At 38.0% G+C, this 20,843-nt stretch overlaps 1 protein-coding gene across 7 annotated transcripts in view; it reads left to right on the top strand.

Annotated features, from left to right (window-relative positions):
• The window catches only part of NETO1 (neuropilin and tolloid like 1), a 130,061-nt gene extending 110,940 nt beyond the window's left edge, over positions 1–19,121 (top strand). The window contains exons 11-12 of one of the 7 annotated variants that reach the window (XR_009250820.1): positions 14,143–14,628; positions 15,065–19,121. The gene's annotated coding sequence lies outside the window, so the exon portion shown is untranslated. Of the gene's footprint in view, positions 1–718; positions 2,172–7,138; positions 8,299–14,142; positions 14,629–15,064 lie in introns of those variants that run through there. The other 6 variants (XR_009250819.1, XM_058691820.1, XM_058691821.1 and 3 more) reach the window with 6 other exon arrangements.
• The last annotated feature ends 1,722 nt before the right edge of the window (positions 19,122–20,843 follow it).

Here is a 20,843-nt window from a genome sequence, read left to right on the forward strand (position 1 = left end):
TGTTGTATTCTGTTTTGTTTTGTTTTGTTTTGTTTTGTTGCAGTTGTCTTGTTGATATTTTAAGGAATGCGCTCTTTATTCATAATTTCTTGAGATACATGTTTCGTAATATTTCGTAATCAGAAATATAATGGGTTCAATGCTGATGGAATGATGATTTGTCGTAGACATATCTTTCAAAACAGTGTTCACCTGCTTACCATCAAGCATTGTACGACAGTGTTATTAAAATGATGTGAAATCAGGAAGTGAAATTTTACATGTTTTAAAGTTAAAATCCGAAACTTAGTCAACTCTTTTTAAAAAGAGCAGAAGAAATGCAAGTTTTTCATAATAAAAGTACTTGAGGATTGTCTCAATATAACCGAAGTCAGTATATAAAGTTGGTAATTTCCTGATTGATTTCCTTTGGCAATATTCTACTCAGACTCCTACGCTAAGTATTTGGTGGTACTTATGCAATTTGTGCACTCTTATTTTTGCATGAATACATAGCTTATCTCATCCAAATTAAATGTAGCATGTTACGTCAAAATCTATGAAGTCAAATTTTATGATATAAAATTTGAATGCTTAACAGTGTAAAATGTTCCATTAATACCAGTGGTCTACGTGTACATCTATTTTGTGATCAAATATCATAGCAGCTTTACTTTTAGCACTCGCTAATCTATATCTGTATTAGACTAATCTGTCTCCAATTAAATTTGCTTGACAGCTAAACTCTTCAAAACACTTCAAGCCTATCAACTATTCTTGAATTAGGTGAATGCACTTCCATGCTCTATATTACCTTGATAAATTGATGTATTTGTATGCATTTTTCATTGGGAGAAAATGTTTTAACTGTGTTTTATTTTCAGAGAAGAACTATTTATACAAAGATGGGGACTGTGAAAAGAAAATTCTATAGTGAATTGTGAAAAGTGGACATATTTCTAAATTCATTTCCACTGCCTTTATCCAATCTTAAGAATTGCAGACATTTGTTATTCCTTCAGCAAGACATCCCCGCTGCACAATGATATGTTCATTTCGTAATTTGGTTGCTGGCCACCAAGTGCTCCTTAGGTTTTAAACACATTTTGAGATTTACTGGAAACTTGAAGAAGAAATTAGTTCCTGATTAAGACCATCCCGATTTTTATTTTTACTGTTGGTTTCACTTTGTTTCCATGTTGTTTTATGTCCTCGTTATATGATTGTACGTTGTGTGATACGTGAAAAATACGATTGTGGATGAACTTTGTGTTACATGTACGTTGTTTTCATTAGATAGACTGCTTGAGAATAGTGCGCTCCTGAGGGATTTTGAACATGCTACAGTTAAGAAGTGAAAATATGGACCATGGACACACCAGCTAGAGGTTTTATGGACTATAACCATCTATTGTTGGATTATGATTAAACGCAGCCGAAAGTCTTGAGCAAAAATAACTACACTGCAATAAGAAACATCTCATTTTTTTGTTGTTGTTCTTTCCCAAATTCCCCCAACTTCCTTTTTGTTCTATATCGAAGGAAGACACTAAGTTTCAGAAATCGTTTTTGAAATCAGGTATTTTACCATTCGTACCCTTCAATAGAAATGTTTTTTGATGAAGCACTTAGCAATATGACTGAATTGGCAGTGTGAGAAACTATCCTGCATGTCAGTACTGAATATTTGAGTTGGAAAAATATCCTTTTTGTTAGACACATTGTAAAAAGCATGCATTCTTGAATACTGCTGTTACACTTCCATTTCTTTGTGTCATATGCTTGCTACTTGTAACTTTTGATATAAAGATATATAAAAATGTATAATAATTTCCTAACTTGAGTTAAGAAAAATGTTTTCTTCTATTAGAGTGATAAAAAAAAAAAAACAAAAAAACACCTGACTTAACATAAGTGCTCACTTTATATCAACTCTTTCTACCTGTTAGGCTATATAGGATGTCTTTTAGAATTGAGGCTTACTTCTCTAAAATTTGATCTCGAAAATTTTATGGAATATGTTCTTCTTTTAGAATAGGAAAATCTTTTTAAACGCTTTGAAATCACAGATCCTTCTATGCCCCCACATTACACCATTCTGAGTTGCTCTCATACTGAGATGCACAAATACTACCTGAAAGCTTACTAATCATGATGTGTTTAATATAAATAAAGTAAAACCATATGATATATTTACTTGCTGTTGAATTATATACACACTCTATAAACTTTGATTTAGTGAATGGGTACTTTTTAATATTGAATGTGTATTCTTAGAAAATAAACTTTAAAAATCAGAATTACTATCAATCTGCTTACCAACATCGCCCAAACTGCTGAATTCTATAGAATTCTGTCCTTTGAATAGTAAAGCAATCTAGTCCATCACAATTCAAACTTTGTGACCCAAGCAGGCTTTACAAACCCATAGATGACTTACTTGCATACATCCTTATTAGGAATTAAATTTTATATATGCTACAAAAACAATTAAATGGGAAAGAAAATAAAACTTCATGATAGAAACGTTAAAGAATTATCATAGCAATTCTGAATAATCGAAATTGAAAAAAAGTCAATATACGTAGTCACTTCCATGCATCTGATAAACTGATGAATAGAAAAAAAATACCGGACATGATAAAGAAATGTTATTTTTATTGTTTTGCTACATATTTTATACATACTGCTTATGTCATAATGTAGCCTTTATTATTTAACTTGACTGATTTATTTAATCTCAGGCCAACTCTTATGCCCTTTAATTCAAATGTAATGCATCCACAGATTGCTAACCATGTTTATGTTACTTTTTCTTTTTTAGAAATCTTCATAGGCCCTTTACTATTTGGATGAATAATCTCAAAATTATAATATATATATATATATATATATATACATATATATATATATATATACACATATTTATTTATTTATCTCAAGACTTATTTCTAACAGAAAACAAAGGAAAATAAATTAAGTGACCCACTTGCCCTGTAGCTGTCCATAGGCAGCTCTTCCTAAATCTGCAGATGCTTCTGATCTGTTGGTTCACTGCTGAAAAGATCTTTGCACCAGAAATCTGCTAAAGGAGGTTAGCAACAATGAAAAGTCCAACCACACTAAGTCAATTGCTAAAGATGGATTTCTTATGTACGTTTGAGGCACAGCAGCTCCAGGGGCAAGATACTTCTAATGAAGAATAGGTCTTTTCGGTGGTCATGCTAAAGATATTTAAAAATGGTTCTGACGAATCAGAAGAGAAGGTAGTGACGATGCTAAGGCTAGGACCTGGAGGCATCCTGTTGGCCCTTGGAATAACCCTGGATGCTGGAGCTTGAGATCGTGGGGGTCCACCATACCTGGGAGGCCCTTGGAGGAGGCTTCTTAAAAGCCACTACTGAAATTTATCAGTATATTAAACACTTCCATTTACTGGCATATCAGACCCTGTCACCTGAACATCAACCTTCCAATTTCAATCGGGAGACACGTTGTAGGTAAGGAATGAGATGTTTCAAGACTCTCGGGATGTTTCAAGATGTTTCAAATCCAGTTATTGTAATAAATAATTATATTTTTTGATAAAGTGAATTTAAAGATTACTTACACAAGTGCTTTATTAATTCCGTAAGATGTTTTCCAAAAGCATAATTACACACTATATTAGTTAATTTGAAAAGAGCCATTTTCCTTTTATTTCTTGTATTTTTGAATTAACTTTCAAACACCAGGAGACATATCCTGATTATATGCAACACCTGTGAAACCCTGCATTCATCCTCTTCCTTTTGTCCAAGTGCATTTCACCTGCCTAATTCGAGATGGGTGTGCGGATTGGGGAATACTGTTTGGGGGGGGGCTGATTTTATATACGTGCAATTTCTAGGTATCATATTGCCAGGCAGACTTATGTAATGTTTGATTTTCTATCATTCACTTGCATTTGCTCGGACAATTGAAATGTGGCTATAAACAGAACTGTAGATCAATGTCACTGAACTTTTTAAAGGAGAACAGTCCACATTGTGGAAATGCCAGCTTTTCTGTGTTGCATTATTTTTTTCCACCAAAAATATTTTAATGGGTCTGACTCCATAAACTGCCATTCTTGGTGTTTAATAAAGTTAGGCCTTTGACAAAAGCTGAATGAATATTCACGTAAACTGTTGCATTAATTTTTCTCTATTTTTCCCTTAGGAATTTGGGCTTTTCTCAAATTTGATAGCTTTTTAAAAAATCCCATGAATCGATTTTCCTCGACTTCAGAATATCATTATAAATGACAGAATCTGATACTGGTTCCTGTTACCTTAATTAAAGTAATGGTGAATAATTTATTGATGTTTTGGTGGTGAAATAAATGATAGCATTTTTATCTTATTATGAAGTTTGTCTATTTCAATGATGAAAATGAGTCCTGTCAGATTCCAGCTCTGGAGGGAGGTTAAATAAATAAAGTCTTTAAAAGTCTCTAATGTATACGACTTGGAAAGTGAGTTTCAGTTTCTTCCCACTCTGCTGAAACAAGTTCGTTTTGATATCCTGTCTACTTACGCATTCTTCTTCTCTTTGCTTGTTTCTCTCTGTCGCGCTCATGGCACAGAGGGCCCAGTCGGCAAATTGTTAACTAGAGAAAGAACAGAAGAACCAGGATTTGAATTTATTATAAATCTCTTCTCCATTTAATTAGTATTTCACATCCCCCTCTTAAAGGTTGAAAAAAAAGTAGCAAAATGGGGCACCGTTAAGCGTCTGACTCTTGATTGCGGCTCAGGTCATGATTTCCAGGTTTTTGAGTTGGAGCCCCAGGTCGGGCCCTGTTCTGGCAGCTCCAAGCTTGTTTGGGATTCTCTCTCCCTCTCTCTCTGCCCCTCCCCACTCGTGCTGTCTCTGTCTCTCTCAAAATAAATAAATAAATAAATAAATAAATAAATAAATATCTCTGTCTCTCTCAAAATAAATAAATAAATAAATAAATAAATAAATAAATAAAATTAGGAAAGAAAATAAGAGCAAAATAAAATATACATTGTAAAAGTAGCCAGAGATGTGTTTTTATAATTTTATTCCATAAATCTTATCACTTTTGTTAACGTAGATGTATCCTGATTTGTTTTATTAATGAGTTGTTTAAACTGTACTACAAGTTTCTTTAACCGAATAGTAACATTCAAGTAAATCTAAGTGTCCTAGAAATACCAAACATAGGTGACCAATGTCAGACATTCACTATATCTCATCATTTTTTATTGTTGCCTCCAGTTCTGTACTTCTTTGTGCATTATTAAAGAAGTAAATGCCCTCTTAATATGTCTTTAATTCCTTAAAGGTAGGAAATTAAACTCTACCTTGCTTCTCACTTAGGTCAGTTACCAGGGTCTAGGGTTGGTTTCTAGAAAATGTTTTATTCCTGCACCAGTATGATTGTACAGTTTACACGGCTTTACATTCATAGTAATTGTGCAATGTATTCTCATTTGTCCCCAACTCCTAACACATCTCCAAACTCTGAGGCATGCCATTTTATATTGGTCCATTCTTTGAAAAGTGATTTTTTTGCTCTGCTCCTAATAGTCACAGGTAGAGACACAAAATATAACAGTGAGCAGAAAGCACAATGTATAAATTACTTAAAAGGAAGTATTTCTTTTGTATCACACTATAAAATGCGTACTCTTTAATCACTTTCTCATGAGTTAAGTTTAACATCAACATAGCCAGGGGCGCCTGGGTGGCTCAGTTGGTTAAGTGTCTAAGTCTTGATTTCGGCTCAGGTCATGATCTCACAGTTTGTGAGATGGAGCCCTGTGTTGGGCTCTGTGCTTTCAGAATCTGTTTGGAATTTCCTCTCTCTTCCTCTCTCTGCCCCTTCCCCACTCACACCCTTTCTCTCCCTCTCAAAGTAAATAAAAACCATTAAAAAAAAATTAACATCAACATAGCCAGCCTCTTTTGAACTTGTACAGTCTATATACTGGGATTTTTCTTAAATGCTTTGGGAATGAAAAAAAAGGCCGAAATCTATTGGGGAACATAATTATGGAGCTTCATAGAAGGAAGGGTATTTAGAAGAGCTAGATCAAAACAACAAAATGTAAAATTATTTGCCAAGTTTTTCACCTTAAAAAGCTAATTAGTAACCTTCTTCATGATCTTGAATGGAAGATTACATATATTCAGTTGTCAAGAGAATGTAATAAAGACGATGCTTTATGATAAAGAAGTTAGCAGCTAGCATATGAGATACACATATCTTCTCAAGGGGATCAAGAGAGGCTTAATGGATGGTTGTCTTTCTAAGCAGCTCTTCAAGGTTGGAGACAATCGAATAGTGGGGCAGGGAGAGATTTGTGCCTAGAGAAGTTCGAGCAGGGAGCAGTCTTGGGAGGCCAGGTATTCATTTGAGTTAGCTGGAGCGTAGGAGTAGACTAAAGGAGAAACAGTAAATATAGTTGGAAGAGTAGTTTGGCATTTGCATCATGATTTCTGAGCACGTGTAGTTTCATCTAAAGGAGTTCGTGTTTTTCCCAAGGAGAATATTTTAATGTTTCATAGTGTGATACGGTTTATGAACTATACTTTAAGTCGAATCCTCCGACAGCAGTGTGCTTGTCCAGTTGAAGGAGACTGGAATAAGTAAAGGGAATCAAGAACAATACAAAAACAAAACACTAAAAAAGAATAAACTGTTGGTAGATATCCAGAAAGATCTGTCTTGCTTTTCTATTTCCTGCCATACTTTTTTTAAGTTTCAAGATTGTGATTGGCTAACTAACCAACACACTGAGTGCTATATGCTAAACACCCTTCCGAGCGTTTGACAATTAAGCATTCTGTCGGTCATCTTAGCAGTTCCAACACTAATAATAGCAATGCTCGTTGTTATGGCTGTTACTCCACTGTATATAGGAGGACATTGAACACAGTTTTAGTAACTTTTCCAAGACCTCACCAAAGGGAGTGATAAATCCGACTCTGACCCAGAGCTGATTAATGCTGGAATCAGCCAGCAATCCTCACCCATGTGCCTATGGCCCTTGAAGAGTCAACATACTTTTTGCCAAAAGTAGTTAATTCATATTCATAGTAACCCCATCGTGTTGGCTTTCCTTCACTGTAAACATTTATATTATAGCAACTTCTCTCCGCCCTGTAGCATTTAAGGATCAAATGACAATGCATCGGAGGATATTTTGTGTATCCTTATGTACGTTATCAAAGTCGTGTGTAAACTTCATCTACAACCGACGCAGAACAAATGCATCGTCTGTCAAGAGCAGTAATGGAGATGATCTCCAGCCCTTCCCGTGTTCACAGTGAGATGATTGACTTCCAGAACCCACTGACTGTTATTCAAGGGAATGACATATTCTCGGATACTTATTCTATCGTATCATCTCATTGAACTCCAGAGCTACTAAATAACCCTGAAAGCCCTAGTCATCAAATATACGCACAAATGCCAACACTTGGAAGAAAATCCTGTTTTCAATGCCAGCCAATTTCTGGATATGAATCTGCATGATATAAACAGTGGATAAGCAAGCATGCAGACAGCTATATTGAAAATTACAGTCTCCTAACCACAATTATGATGTAAAACGTGATATAATGCGCTAAAAGTCATGTATCCCTTTTCAACAGGGAAAACTCAAAATTCAAATTTTAGGTTCATTTCATCCTACTTATGTGCTCCTAAAAAAGCTGTCTGAACCCTCCGAGGTCTGGGGCCTTTATCTGTGAAAGAGAGGGCCTATACCCCATGAAAACAGTTGCTGAGACACTTGGAATCAGTTGTGTCCATGAACGAACAACACGAAACCTGTTTTACTAACGTGGGGGGCTGTCCGTCCATTTGTGCGTTACCAGTCTGTTCTCCAGAGTGGGAAAAATGTCTCCGATATGTGACACCTTTATAAATCCACGAACCAGCCACTGCTGATGACCCGGGAGTGCTCCGTGTTTGTGATTCCCAAGGGTTTAGTCAGCTCAGGAAAAGACCTCAGCTTTCAAGGCAGTAGTCAACTGACATCAGTGAATGAGGGATCACGAATGATGGGACCAAATGGAAGGAATGTCGCGGTTGGTTGGGCATAATGAGGATGATCATGGAAGAGACACCAACACAGATATGGTATAAATAATATGTTGGGGAACCTGGGGGGATCAGTCCCTTAAGTGTCTGACACTCGATTTCAGCTCAGGTCAGGGTCTCACAGTTTCAGGTTTCATGAGTTTGAGGCTCAAGTTGGGCTCTGTGCTGACTGACAGTGGAGAACCTACTTGGGATTTTCTCTCTCTCTCTCTCTCTCTGCCCCTCCGCCACTCAGACACATGCTCTCTCTCTCTCCCTCCCTCTCTCTCCCTCAAAATAAATATACTTAAAAGCATGTAATTGAGAATTGCTAATTTTTAGAATACAAGTGTTTGAAGACAAGCCTCAGGACTGACCAATTTGGGTATCCTTCAAAATAACTGTTAAGTGCATAGTCAATGTGGGTCTGTTAAATGAGCGAATGAGTAGAAAAATTACACTTAAAAATAAATAAATTTTTTATTTGTCACAGATAAATGTCCTGACCTGACTCCTGGCTTGTATTTATTAGCCCTTCCTTCTAGAAGTTATAGAACTAAGCCAGTTTCTAAAGTAAGTCTAAAGAGGGGCACCTGGATGGCTCAGTCGATTAAGTGTCTGACTTCAGCTCAGGTCATGATCTCCTGGTTTATGAGTTTGAGCCCGGCGTTAGGCTCTGTGCGGACAGCTCGGAGCCCGGAGCCTGCTTCGGATTCTGTGTCTCCTTCTGTCTCTGCCCCTCCTCCACTCGTGCTCAGTCTCTGTCTCAAGAATATTTTTTTTTTAAAGTTAAGAATAAATAAAAACAAAAGTAAGCCTAAAGAAGTAACGTTTAGTAACCATTGTTACAGGCACACTAGCTAAAAAGAACAAACAAAAAAGCTAATTTGAGGTTCTGCTTTCTAAGCAAACACACACACAATACGAATAAAAAAAATGGGAAGTTTTGAAGAACCAAAACTTAGACTCACATTTAAGTAGAATTGCTTTGAAGTACGTATCTAGCCAGTATACTTAGGATCCGTGGATCATTCATGATTTTTAACTTCTCACATCTGCTCACTTTATGAATGAAAGTGTCTTTTAAAAAATATCACTCTTTAAAACACAAGTTTTCCAGGTAGATCATCATCGTTAAGATGGATCTTAGGAACACACTTTCCTATAATACACCCGCCCCACTTTCTGAAAGGACAGTCTTTATGTGTTAAAAAAAGAGGGGCGCCTGGGTGGCTCAGTCGGTTGGGCGGCCGACTTCGGCTCAGGTCATGATCTTGCGGTCCGTGAGTTCTAGCCCCGCATCGGACTCTGTGCTGACAGCTCAGAGCCTGGAGCCTGCTTCACATTCTGTGTCTCCCTCTCTCTGACCCTCCCCTGTTCATGCTCTGTCTCTCCCTGTCTCAAAAATAAATAAACATTAAAAAAAAAAAAATTAAAAAAAAAGAGTAAGTCATTACCTGGTAATCCCAACTATTTTGCAAAATGTTAATGCACTTGGGGCCAAACACTCTCCGTTCACTTTCGATAGCCAAGCTTTCCCCCCGTTTATATTGAGACTTCTACAAATTACGTAGGTATTTTCTGACCAGACCTTTACCCTTCAGTTGCTTGTAAATGGGCATCATTTGTTTAAGGATGGTGCCTGTTGGTGAGATCTGCTGTCTCACCTCCAGTTTGACTGCTCTGAATTACCAGGCCTGGGACGCTGCACACCGGTTGTTTCTTTGCCAGCTGGTCCCCGCTCAGGTCTCCTAACAGAAGGTAGAGGAGGAAGATGGAAAAGCAGCTCGAGACCTCAAGGACTGGAGTCTGAAGGCTGCTCAGGCTTCATATAGCTTATGAACTCGGTGCTACCTCCTAATTCCCTGTCTGTTTTCTCGACCTTTCAAGCTGTGCAACAGATTCCTTTTATCACACTCCCTCTTGATGTACCCGGTCTGTTTTCTGTTTTCCTGGCCGGAGGATTCTGATGGATTTAACTGGCGTGTTGGTCCTTGCTAAGAGCATTTGAAGATTCTGCCCCGAGATTCTTGTGCTTAGCTTTTGAGATCTTGTCTAGTTACATTTCACACACTGGCTAAATTATTTCTGAAATATTAGTTTTATAGCATGAGCTCTTAAAAAATTTATATGACGATCATGCCTATGTTTATAATGAACAGGTGTTCCTTTTCATGGGGTGGGTAGTCCTCAATTCCTGTTGAGATAAGTGGGGGGGGAGACATTTGTAGTGACAAGACCTTGACATGAAAACATTATGGATCCTCTTTTGAATTTATATTCCAGACCTAGCCAGCTCCGGGCAACTTCTTAATTCATTTATGCACACCATAATCCATTCTTGTGTATCCTTACATTTTACTTTCTTCTTCAGGAATAGAGTGGGTTTTTTGTTTGTTTGTTTGTTTGTTTTGTTTGTTTGCTTTTTGTTTTTGTTTTGTTTTTGTTTTTGTTTTCCAAATGCTTGGGCAGTTTTGGCCTACTGACACCTTCAAGAGAGCCTAGAGACCCTGTTCTGGTGTATTAGAAGTTTCAGGGCATTTCCGAGGAGGGCTAATAATTGAAATTCTAACGAATCAGCCACAGAACTTGCAAAGTGAAAATTTTATAACTTCGGTTTTTCACAGGGAGTGCCTTTGAATCTAATCACCTGGCGGTAAGAATTCTAATCTGAGTCAACCACCCTCAGACTTTCATCTCAAGGGAACAGGGAGACAACTAAATGTGGCTGATAGGTGAACGGAGTAATTTTGACTCAGTCTGTGGTCTATTTAATTGCAATTTTCTGCAGTTCGTGAATATACAGGAGAAAAGATCCATTTTTCTGGCTTAATCATATGAAACCATAGCTTGTTATGATAAACTAATTTCGTGCAGAAAATATTCTTGACGCCATTTAAATTTGGATTTTTACCAGAACACTCACATGTATTTATCTCAGTGGAGTGACAACCAGCAAGACAGTAGCTGTGCATTAAAGTATTAAAAAAAGTCACCATTGGCAAATATTCAGCTTACACGGAACACTGTCCTAAGTATCTTACAGGTATTTACACAGTTAATTCTCATAACAACCTTACAAGCTAGATATTATTAGCTTTATTGTACAGATGAGAAAATGAGGTCCAAAGAAGTTAAATATCATTGCCAAGATCATGTAACTAATACATCATGAGGCCCGGATTTAAACTTTGGAAGTCTGGATACAAAATCCGTGGTCTTTTTTTGTTTTTTAAATGATTTGTTGTTTATTTATTTTTAGAGAGAGAGAAAACAAACAGGGGAGGGGCCGAGAGAGAGAGAGAGAGAGAGAGAGAGTATCCCAAGCAGTCTCTGAGTTGTCAGCTCAGAGCCCGATGTGGGGCTTGAACTCACAAACTCTTAATTGCATGACCTGAGCTGAAACCAAGAATCAGACGCCTAACTGAGTGAACCATCCAGGCACCCCTAGAATCCATAGTCTTGACTGTTCATCAAATTACTTCTCAGTGATTTCCCACTTATTAATTTTAATAAATGGGAAGAAAGGTATTAGTCACTGATTTCATTCCACTCTTTCTAACCTAGTGAGCACAGAAACAGGAGAGAGAAGGAATAAATGACAGAGATAACAGAATCAATTCTGCTTGAAAGCATTCTTTAGGAATTCCTGGGGAGATACTGGAGACCTGTCATGGAGAATCTCTACTTACAAAACCATTTTAGCGTAATGCACCTGGTCTGTCGAGGTTGCTTTTAGTAAATAAATTTAGAGTTTATGGATTTATAGCACAAGGCCTGCTAAAACTGTTAGAGTCAGCACGTGGCTATCTCAGTAGTAAATGACAATGTCTCGTAACTAAAATATCTCACTTTGTACAAGCGATGGCTTACGTGCAACACTTCGAGAGCTCCTGTGTGTAAATGGTATTGAGGTTCTCCCGCCGCAGCTATAAAGGACCCGGTGAGTTGGGTTTGTATACCCAGCTTCCACATACGTCACCTTCAGTGCAAAATTACCTCTATTCTTTGAATTATGGGTAAATTTTGATTCTGTGGGAGGTATGTGATTCTTGGAAGTCTGACTTGGAAGTCTGACTTGTTTGCTTTATCGCGGACTTTCCTCCAGTTGAAGTCTTGTGGAATTCAGAGTTCATTGCTGAAGCTGTATGCTTGTTTGGCTTGACTTGGTGGTTGTCATGAGTCCTGTTAATGTATTCAACAAACACACAAGGAGCAACAGCAGTTGCTGTTCAATATTCAATATTGAACATTGAATATTCAATATTCAATATTGAACAATATTCAATATTCAATGTTCAAATATTCAATAAATATTTATTGTATCCATACTAGGTTCATGGAGCTGTTTGAGTCACCAGACAAAAGATATTCACTCTTTTATGTCATGTAATCTAGGCGAAGGAAACAAAATAAAGAACAAAGAAAAGCAATAACAATAAAAATCCTGTGTCCTGTTGTGCATGTACCTTGAAAGAAAAATAAGGCATATTAGGGGCTAAGTGTTGAGATACAGGTTTGGCATTTCATGCAAAAGAGACATGACCAGGCTCTCTGAGAATGTGACGTTTGGCCAAAATCTTAATGGAGTAAAACGGACGCGTCAGTATCTGAGGGAAGAGATTTTCGGGCAGAAGGAGTGTACTGGGTATGGTTGAGAAGGTGCTGTGGTGGGAAAAGAGGGGGAGAGAGAAGGCAGGAGCCATCAAGGGTGGAGTGGCCAGGATTGAGATCAGTTAAGGGTGATGAAGATTTTGTTCTGACTGAAATGGGAAGCCACTGGAGGGTTGTGTCAGGGTCACAACATGGCTGCTTTCCCTGCTCTGTTCTGTCTGCTGGGTTGAGAAAAGCCTGTAAAGGAGCAAGGGGGAGGTCATTGAGAACAGGAGGACATTCAGGAGTGCAGGTGACGCATGAAACAGGTGTGGCATATCTGTCAGGGTGCAGAGTCAGGAAAACCAAAGCCACTCTCCATATCCCGGGAATTAAAATGCATCTAGGAATTAAGGGCTTATATAAGCTTTGGAAAACCCAAGGAGCAAAGGTCAGAGAAGCTTCCCCAAAGGTCTTTAGCCTGATGATGCCTAGAAGATCCTGAAATTCTCAAGATTCTCTGGAAAACGCCACGAAATTATGTGAGTCTACAGATAGTTCTGAAGAACATGCCTGCACATATGTGGGTATCATACATGCCCATCAGCCTGGCTGTGCGTGCCTTTGGAGAATAATGGCCTCCTCATCTTTTCCGTCAGTAGAATCTCTCATGAGTGCTCATCAGTGACAAATCCTATCATTAATTTGTACTTTCTAAAATTCCTTGACCTGGGATTATTACCTGCTTATAGTATTGCTTTCAAAGTTGTTTTCTTTTTGTATGTCATTATTCCTCAATGCCTTGGTAGAGAGGAGAGGTAAATACTGTATGGTGACACTCTGTCCTCTGGACCTAGTTCACCCCAATGAATTTCATTATGAAATAGTTAACTTGCTGATTTTTATATCATTCTTTCCTACCCGTGTATCAGCTTTTTGAGGAAAGTAGAGATCCTTTTCATTTTTGTATCCCCGGAGGATAGCACCTTCCTGGAATATCCTGGATGGGCAATCAATACTTTTTGTTCGAATGAAAAACTTTTCCATAATAAAAGGAATCATCATAGGACAAATTGAATGCTAACACACTGAGAGAATCGATACGGACAAGTAGAGACGTGTGTAGTAAAGAGATATACACCATTCAAGAGAAATTATCCATACAAAATTACAATTCAAATTTGAGCAAATTTGTGAAGGAAGTATAGGAAATAAAGAAATGTGAAGAGCGGGAAAATATATAAGAAGCAAGATTTTTTTTTTTTTTTTAATAAAGTATACAGGGCATAGCTAGGCTTAAAACAACTCCGGATTATTTTGAGTATACCATTTCATTTTTTCTGCTTTTTTTATTATTATTAATTATCATTGTTATTATTTTCATCAGGGAATCTTTCAACTATTCATGACTGACTTGGGAAGAAAAGATTAGAGATTTATATTCTCAAGGCTTGCCAAGTATAATTGAATTGATATGCTTGTATTTTTTTCAGATGCCATTACACTTTTGGTGCAATACTTTGTAAATAGACAGCTCAATCTTCTTGTCAAGTTCTGAAAGGACATATCTAAGGACTATCCAAGAAAACATTTTGGAGATTGTGCTTACTAAAAAAAAAAAAAAAAAAAAAAATGCAATCCCAGCAAAATCCCTTTAGAACCGGACTCGATCCTGTTGTTTTCCATGGAGCACTCTCAATTTACCTGATGGTCCCGGGCAGGTTAGAACACGGCAGAAGCTGGAGCTCAGTCACAGCAAAGGCAAGCGAAACCACACATCTGTTAGGAGAGTCTGGTTTTCAACAACAGACACTTAGTTTTCTCATGTTTTAGAGTAAGCATTCATCATGAAAATGGCAAGTTGCTACGAGTAAGATAAGGTTAACTATAAAGAAGATTCTTGGACACACATTGTTTTGTTTAACTGTATCCTGACTGTCATTCTGAAGGAAGATGTTATTACATTCTTCGTTTTACAGGTAAGTAACCTGAATCTTAAAGGAAGTCAACCGATTTACCCAGTTCGCAGAGCCAGTAGATGGAGGGACTCCCAGACCCTAACCTAGGCTTCCTACTGACATACTCATTTTCTCTCAAAGTACTGACTCTATGTACTGAGCCCCAGAGATGTGCTAATGCTTGATATACATTTTCCAGTTCAACCCTTAGAATCACATTATAGGGGTGGGGGAGGGTTGGTTGGTAAACAGCCCGTGCTTTTTCTGAGGGGAATCGATTCTTGGTGACTCTCAGTGACCAATGCCAAAGAAAGAATTTAAAACCATTTGGAGGGCAAAAGCAAAGCAAAACAAAACAAAATCAAAACAAAAAACCAATAATATGTATACAACCTCATCTCTAGGAAAGCTGTTTTTCCCCAGCATCAGAAGTTATTTATTTGGTTTCTCTTCATAGGAATGATGTTGGGTTGTCTGTTCTTAAAGAAGCACCACCAATCTTCTCTACTAGGACTGGAAACTAGGTCTCCAAGTCTCGCTTCCTTCTCTGGCTCTGGGTTAGAGTTTGTCAGTGACAGACACTCACAAAGGATTTAAGGGGAAGACGGAGTGGAAGCCATTCTTCTCAGGAGGTCTTGGGGGGCAGACGCAGCGGCTTCTTGGCCACACCCACGAACTCCCAGTTCTCCATCGTGGTGACCAGACATGGAAGCTTCTACGTGTCTGTGAGCTCTGGCTTCTGTCCAGTCCCCGTGCTGCAGTCAACGGTCCTCAGGGACTGCTTCTCCAGTCCTTCAGCTACTGCCTTCCAGACTTTTACTAGCCATCTCCACTCACATCTGTGGGATCCCCAACTCCCATCTTAAATTCCTCATTCTTAAAATGCTCTAGAAATTCTATTTCCCTGACTGAACCCAGACTAACACAGGTGGAAGGTTGGTACTGGGGCCTAATCCCAAGTGCGTGATCATCAGTAAAGGTGCAGTGTTTCTCTTCTGAAAGAAACAAAGAATGGCCGCTCAGTGGAACACACTGGAAATTTTAGAAATAATGTATACTGCAGCAAGTTCACTTAATTCTACCCAGTCGACTGTGAAGGGGAGGGAATGATAGAAAGCATCAGAGAAATAATTAACATGTGCAAAGAAGCCTGTGGAAATGATAAGGTGAATGTTTACCTAATTCTTTTACCAGTCAAGTATAGTGCCCTTGGGAGGAGAGGAACGACATGTATTGGCTTTGATATAAGTGGGTTGCACACACATGTGCAAAAGGATTTTGACATCATAAGAGCAAAAATAGGAACCGTGTTCTCAATATCGAGAAATGAGACGAAGGATATAATGTGTTGATAAGGATATTGGTAGATTATATATTGACTATATTTTTAAAAGCCTATACTCTAGAAAATGTACTTCACTTTTTACTGTTAACATGGCCACCATTTGTTGTGTCTGTACAAGGTTTGAGCCCACTGAGTTTATAAGAAATTACATATTTTTTTTGTGTGATAGGTAATGTAGTACAAGCATATGAAAATAACATGTTCAGGTAAGCATATGATTTAACAGCCTGGATTGTTAAGTCGTGGATCATAAAGATAAGGTCTTAGTGCACACCAAGGAGCAGCATATTAAAACTATATACGATGGAAAAAAACCAGTTTCTTGCGTGCAGGGTGTACGAAACTCAAACATAAAATGATGGTACTGTCACTGATGCTGTCATAAAGATTAATGCAGAGGAAACCTTTTTGAAAACGAAATATGCTATTAAATGTTCATTAAGAGATTCGGCCCCATCTATCAGTATCCACTAAATAAAGATTAACAGCCGTCTCTCTACTACAGATGTTACTTATTCTGTCTTGGTCTCAGACAAAAGAATCTTTATCCATAACACTGCTGCAAATTTCTCATTGAAAGGAATCAAGACAATACACAAATACATTATGTGACTCTTAACAATCTGATCGAAATAGTTACAGACAAAATTTTGTTTGACACAAGTGAATACTAATTTGTGAATTCAAAATATGACTGATTTAGTATAATATCTTCAAAAGAGCAAGAAGAAAAACTAGGTCTGTAATATGGTAAATGTGTAGTGAGCCTTTCCCACAGTGTCGCAAAGAACGTCTCTGGAGCCGATTCCCAATTAAGAATGTCACTTGCGGGGACAGCAAAGGCGCCTGGTTTCAGCGTCTTTCACCTGAAATGTTCAGTCTCTTGCAATTATCGTGAGTGGTGATGAATTGCACAAACGTCCAAGAGGAACCTTACCTGGTGGTGTTTGCCTTCACATATGTTCAACGTCATGCCAACTTTTAATGTAGAAACCTAACAAATAAAAAGAATTGTCTCAGAAAATAAAATTGTTATTGTGTTTTTATGAGACTTCTGTCATGGCTACTGGATTTTATAGCTTCTACAATATCCACTTTCCCTTGTTGTGTGACCTTCATTTTGGCTGAAACACCATCCATTACTGGTCTGCAGTCAATTCTCAGTACCTGTACCCCTATATTCCTGTTGGGGGTGCTCATCACCCATGTTCCTCAACACAACCCGCCCCCCCCCCACTGAGGTAAACATTACTCCAAGCATTACTCAACAAGTAGTGTAGGAAACAGTTATCCCTCTAGATGGAAAATTCCATGGAGAGCAAGAGCTATGTTTTGTTTAATTACCTCCCCATATACAGTATCCAATATAGCTCCAGGAATATAGTAGGCTATCAATGTACATTTGGTGAACGAATATATGTAAATGATGTGGATAAAATATTTTTGAATAATAATTGATGTTTAGTTTCTTTTCTTTCCCTCCCTTCCTTCCTTCCCTCCTTCCTTCCCTCCCTCTTTCCCTCCTTCCTTCCTTCCCTCCTTCCTTCCCTCCTTCCTTCCTTCCTGTTTTCTTGCTTTCTTCTTCATATCAAGGGCCTTGTAGCTTCCAGCATCAGGACATTTTTCTTTTAAAATAGTCATCTTAGCAGGAGTGAGATGTGACCCATGAACTCAATGGCTCATACAAACAAACATTTCTTTCTTGCACTCCTTACACGTCAGAGGCGGCGGGTTGGGGCCTTCAGCTCCCCTCCCCATGTTCCTCATTCTGAAGCCTGTCTGGAGGAGATGCTTTTGTTGAGGATATGTGGTTCCTATTGGGAAGAAAAAAAAACAAGAGAATTGGAAGAAATTCAAATGACATTTTTGATGCTTCTGCTTGGTCTTGATTCATGCCACATTTGCTCACCTTCCACTGGCCGAACCTGTAACGTGACCAGACCCAGAATCAGTGGGGAGGGACATAAAATATCTTACAAAGAAAGGGGAAGCAAATCTTTGGAAACAACAATACAATCCACCTTACCTGTCTATAAAATTGCTCCTGTAAAGTAAGTATGTTTCAGAAAGTAGCCCCCATTTTTAAGTGTGACTTCCAAGGACCAGGATTTGTTATTCAAAATGCTTAGTTAAAATCGCATAAATTAGAAAGTCCTTTGGCAACAAACACTGAATTCGAGGTGTACAATTTAACTATCTGTGACCTTTGTAAGTTTCATGGTCACCAGCCATCTCTGAATCTTCGCGTCAGGGTAGGTAAAAAACTGAACTAAAATATCTATCTTATAAAGTTTTCATGCACATTATATAATAACATGTAAAAAAAAAAAAAGTCCAAGGGCAGCTCCAGATTTAGAGTAGCACCTCACCCCTCTTCTCCTTTCTCTAAAATGTCCTTATGCTGGAAGAAACACTTAGTTTCACTGCTTTGCCCCGTACCTGTTGGCTTCCTGAAATCTGCTTTCTCTTGGCAACTTTAACAAGAACACACCTAAGCTACGTGACATCAACTGGCTTAGATATTGACAGCTGGGGATGTGTTCTCCACCTCCAGGGCTCGGGGTTCAGCTGGTGTCTGTATCCAACCTCAGGCAATATATTATCCCAACATACAGTATTTGGTATAAATAAAGGAAGGAGTTTTGTTTTTCCTTTTTAACTCTAGAGATCTGCTAGGTCACTGTCATTCCTGCCGTCTCTTGCTGTACCCTTCAGAAGCAAGGCATTGAGAGACTTATGTAAGAATATAGTTTCTGGCAGCAGGAAACTCAACTTTTCAATTTTATTCTTGAAGAAGAATCTCTCTTCTCTCCCGCCCACATGCTTTTAAAACATCTCAGAATAAAGTTACTGTTTGTGCTGTCTTCCAACTCGAATAATCTGACAGATTGCTTCTGAAAGAAATCTTAAGTTAAATCAAAATACGAAACTTTAATTAACAAATATAAGCAATGCTGTACATATGGATTTTGCCTAAAATCATGACAATTTCCTCTGTTTGTCAGGCCCTTGGTCAAAGTCAAGAGTGTTTGTTAGTTTGACTTTGGACTAGCAAGAACAAACAATAAATATTTACGGAGCTATGTAAAGTGTTACGATGTACATGTATAATTACATATGTATATTTTATACATATATAACAGTTTAGCAATAAAGTTATTTAATGGTGCTCACGGGAAACTGTCTCATTTTTGTATTTCAGAGAATATTTGTCCACTCAATCAGTCATGCCTTCATACATTAAATCGGCTTTTATAAAGTACGAGCTCTGTACTAGACTCTTCTGCTGAGACCTAGAAATGTAGGTATAATCATTCATAGTCTCATGAGGAAGACACGGAAGTGATGATTACAGTACCATAGATTCAAGCTACATAGATATATAAGTGTACTTATATTTATATTGCATAATATAGTAAATATTCTCATATTATATACTCATACACACATATACATATACCTACATATATATATATATATATATATATACACACACACACACACACACTCATAAATTGAGTATTGTGAAAGCAGTAATTCCCCGAGAAAATGAAAAACGTATGTTTCTATATGCCTGAAGTTGGCCTTTTTTTCTTTTTTTTTAAATACACGTTGCCTTCTTGTGACATCGTAATGACAAACTTCCATGGCAGAGGTAAGATTCAAATCCAGTTTGCCTGGCCACGAACCCTGTGTCCCTTAAGTGGCTCGTAAGCAGGCAGTCAAAGGAAACCATTAGAGGCTGTCAAGTCCTTTCCAAGGAGAAGGGCTGCTGTCACTGGTTGTAAATGGGGAGCAGTTTGTCCCAGGAGGTGAGATGAGACAGTAAGTCGAGACCAGGTTGTCCGCTGTTCATCATGACGGTCTTGCTCAGGTTATCTTCTTGCAAATTAATATATTCACTAACTGTTCTTTCTTGCAACTCAAACTTTGCTGAGCACCATGCCACATCTGGAGAGACAATGATGAACAAAAGATCTCTGACTTTGAGAAGCTCAACATCCCTAGCAGAGAAGAAAGGCATCGAGTATTCACCCAAACCATTGCAAGACGATGGGGAGAATGAGATCAGATTCTTGGAAGGCTGATGTGAGAGAAAACACCTGTTAAGTTTAATTAGTCTGAACCAGTTGAATCTCAGTGAATATGGAAATCTCTGAATATGGAAATTATCGAAATTTCTGTCACTTGCCAGGCAGAGTTGTCCAGATCCCTTTTCAAATTAGCCATGTGCCATTAATTCTGCCCTCACCCCCACCCCCACCTCTTGTCCTGTAAACAGGACAAGGGCCTTTGAATGTTTCTTTTAGTTTCAATCAGTTCAGACTACAGTTGACCAACTTTCAACAAAGAGAATCCCTCTTTAAGTATCTTGGAAGTTTCCCTGGCTCTTCCTTTCTCAGTCACTACGTATATTATTTCCCACTAATTGCCATTGCTGACATTCAAACATTTAAATTTTCTAAGTGGACATCCTAGATTAATGCACCTTCCTTTTGATGAAGGACATTCTGACCTCAATATTTCATTGGTCCAAAACTGTCATTTCAGAGACTCAGTTTGCATTATAATAACTTCTGTTTTAACCCAAGGTCTTTGGTATTTTCTTGCCTCCTTCTTCCTCCAGACTGACTCTTGGCAATCCCTCAGGAAGTTCATTGTCTTTCCTGCATTCCGGAACATGCCTGACTTTATCAGTCTGGTGTGGCCACTCTGCTCTATTCCGCTCCCAGAAACTTGAATTCATGTATCATAGCACACCACTGCAATGACAGTTTTGTTGGTTATTTTTCTTCAGTGTATTTCAATATGTGAGAGGAAGGATGGTCCTATTTGTATTTTATCACTAGAATCCAGTAAAATGGCCCATGCAGATTGTGTCCAATAAGTG

This window comes from Neofelis nebulosa, chromosome 11, assembly GCF_028018385.1.
Source record: "Neofelis nebulosa isolate mNeoNeb1 chromosome 11, mNeoNeb1.pri, whole genome shotgun sequence".
NCBI classification, from domain to species: domain Eukaryota; kingdom Metazoa; phylum Chordata; class Mammalia; order Carnivora; family Felidae; genus Neofelis; species Neofelis nebulosa.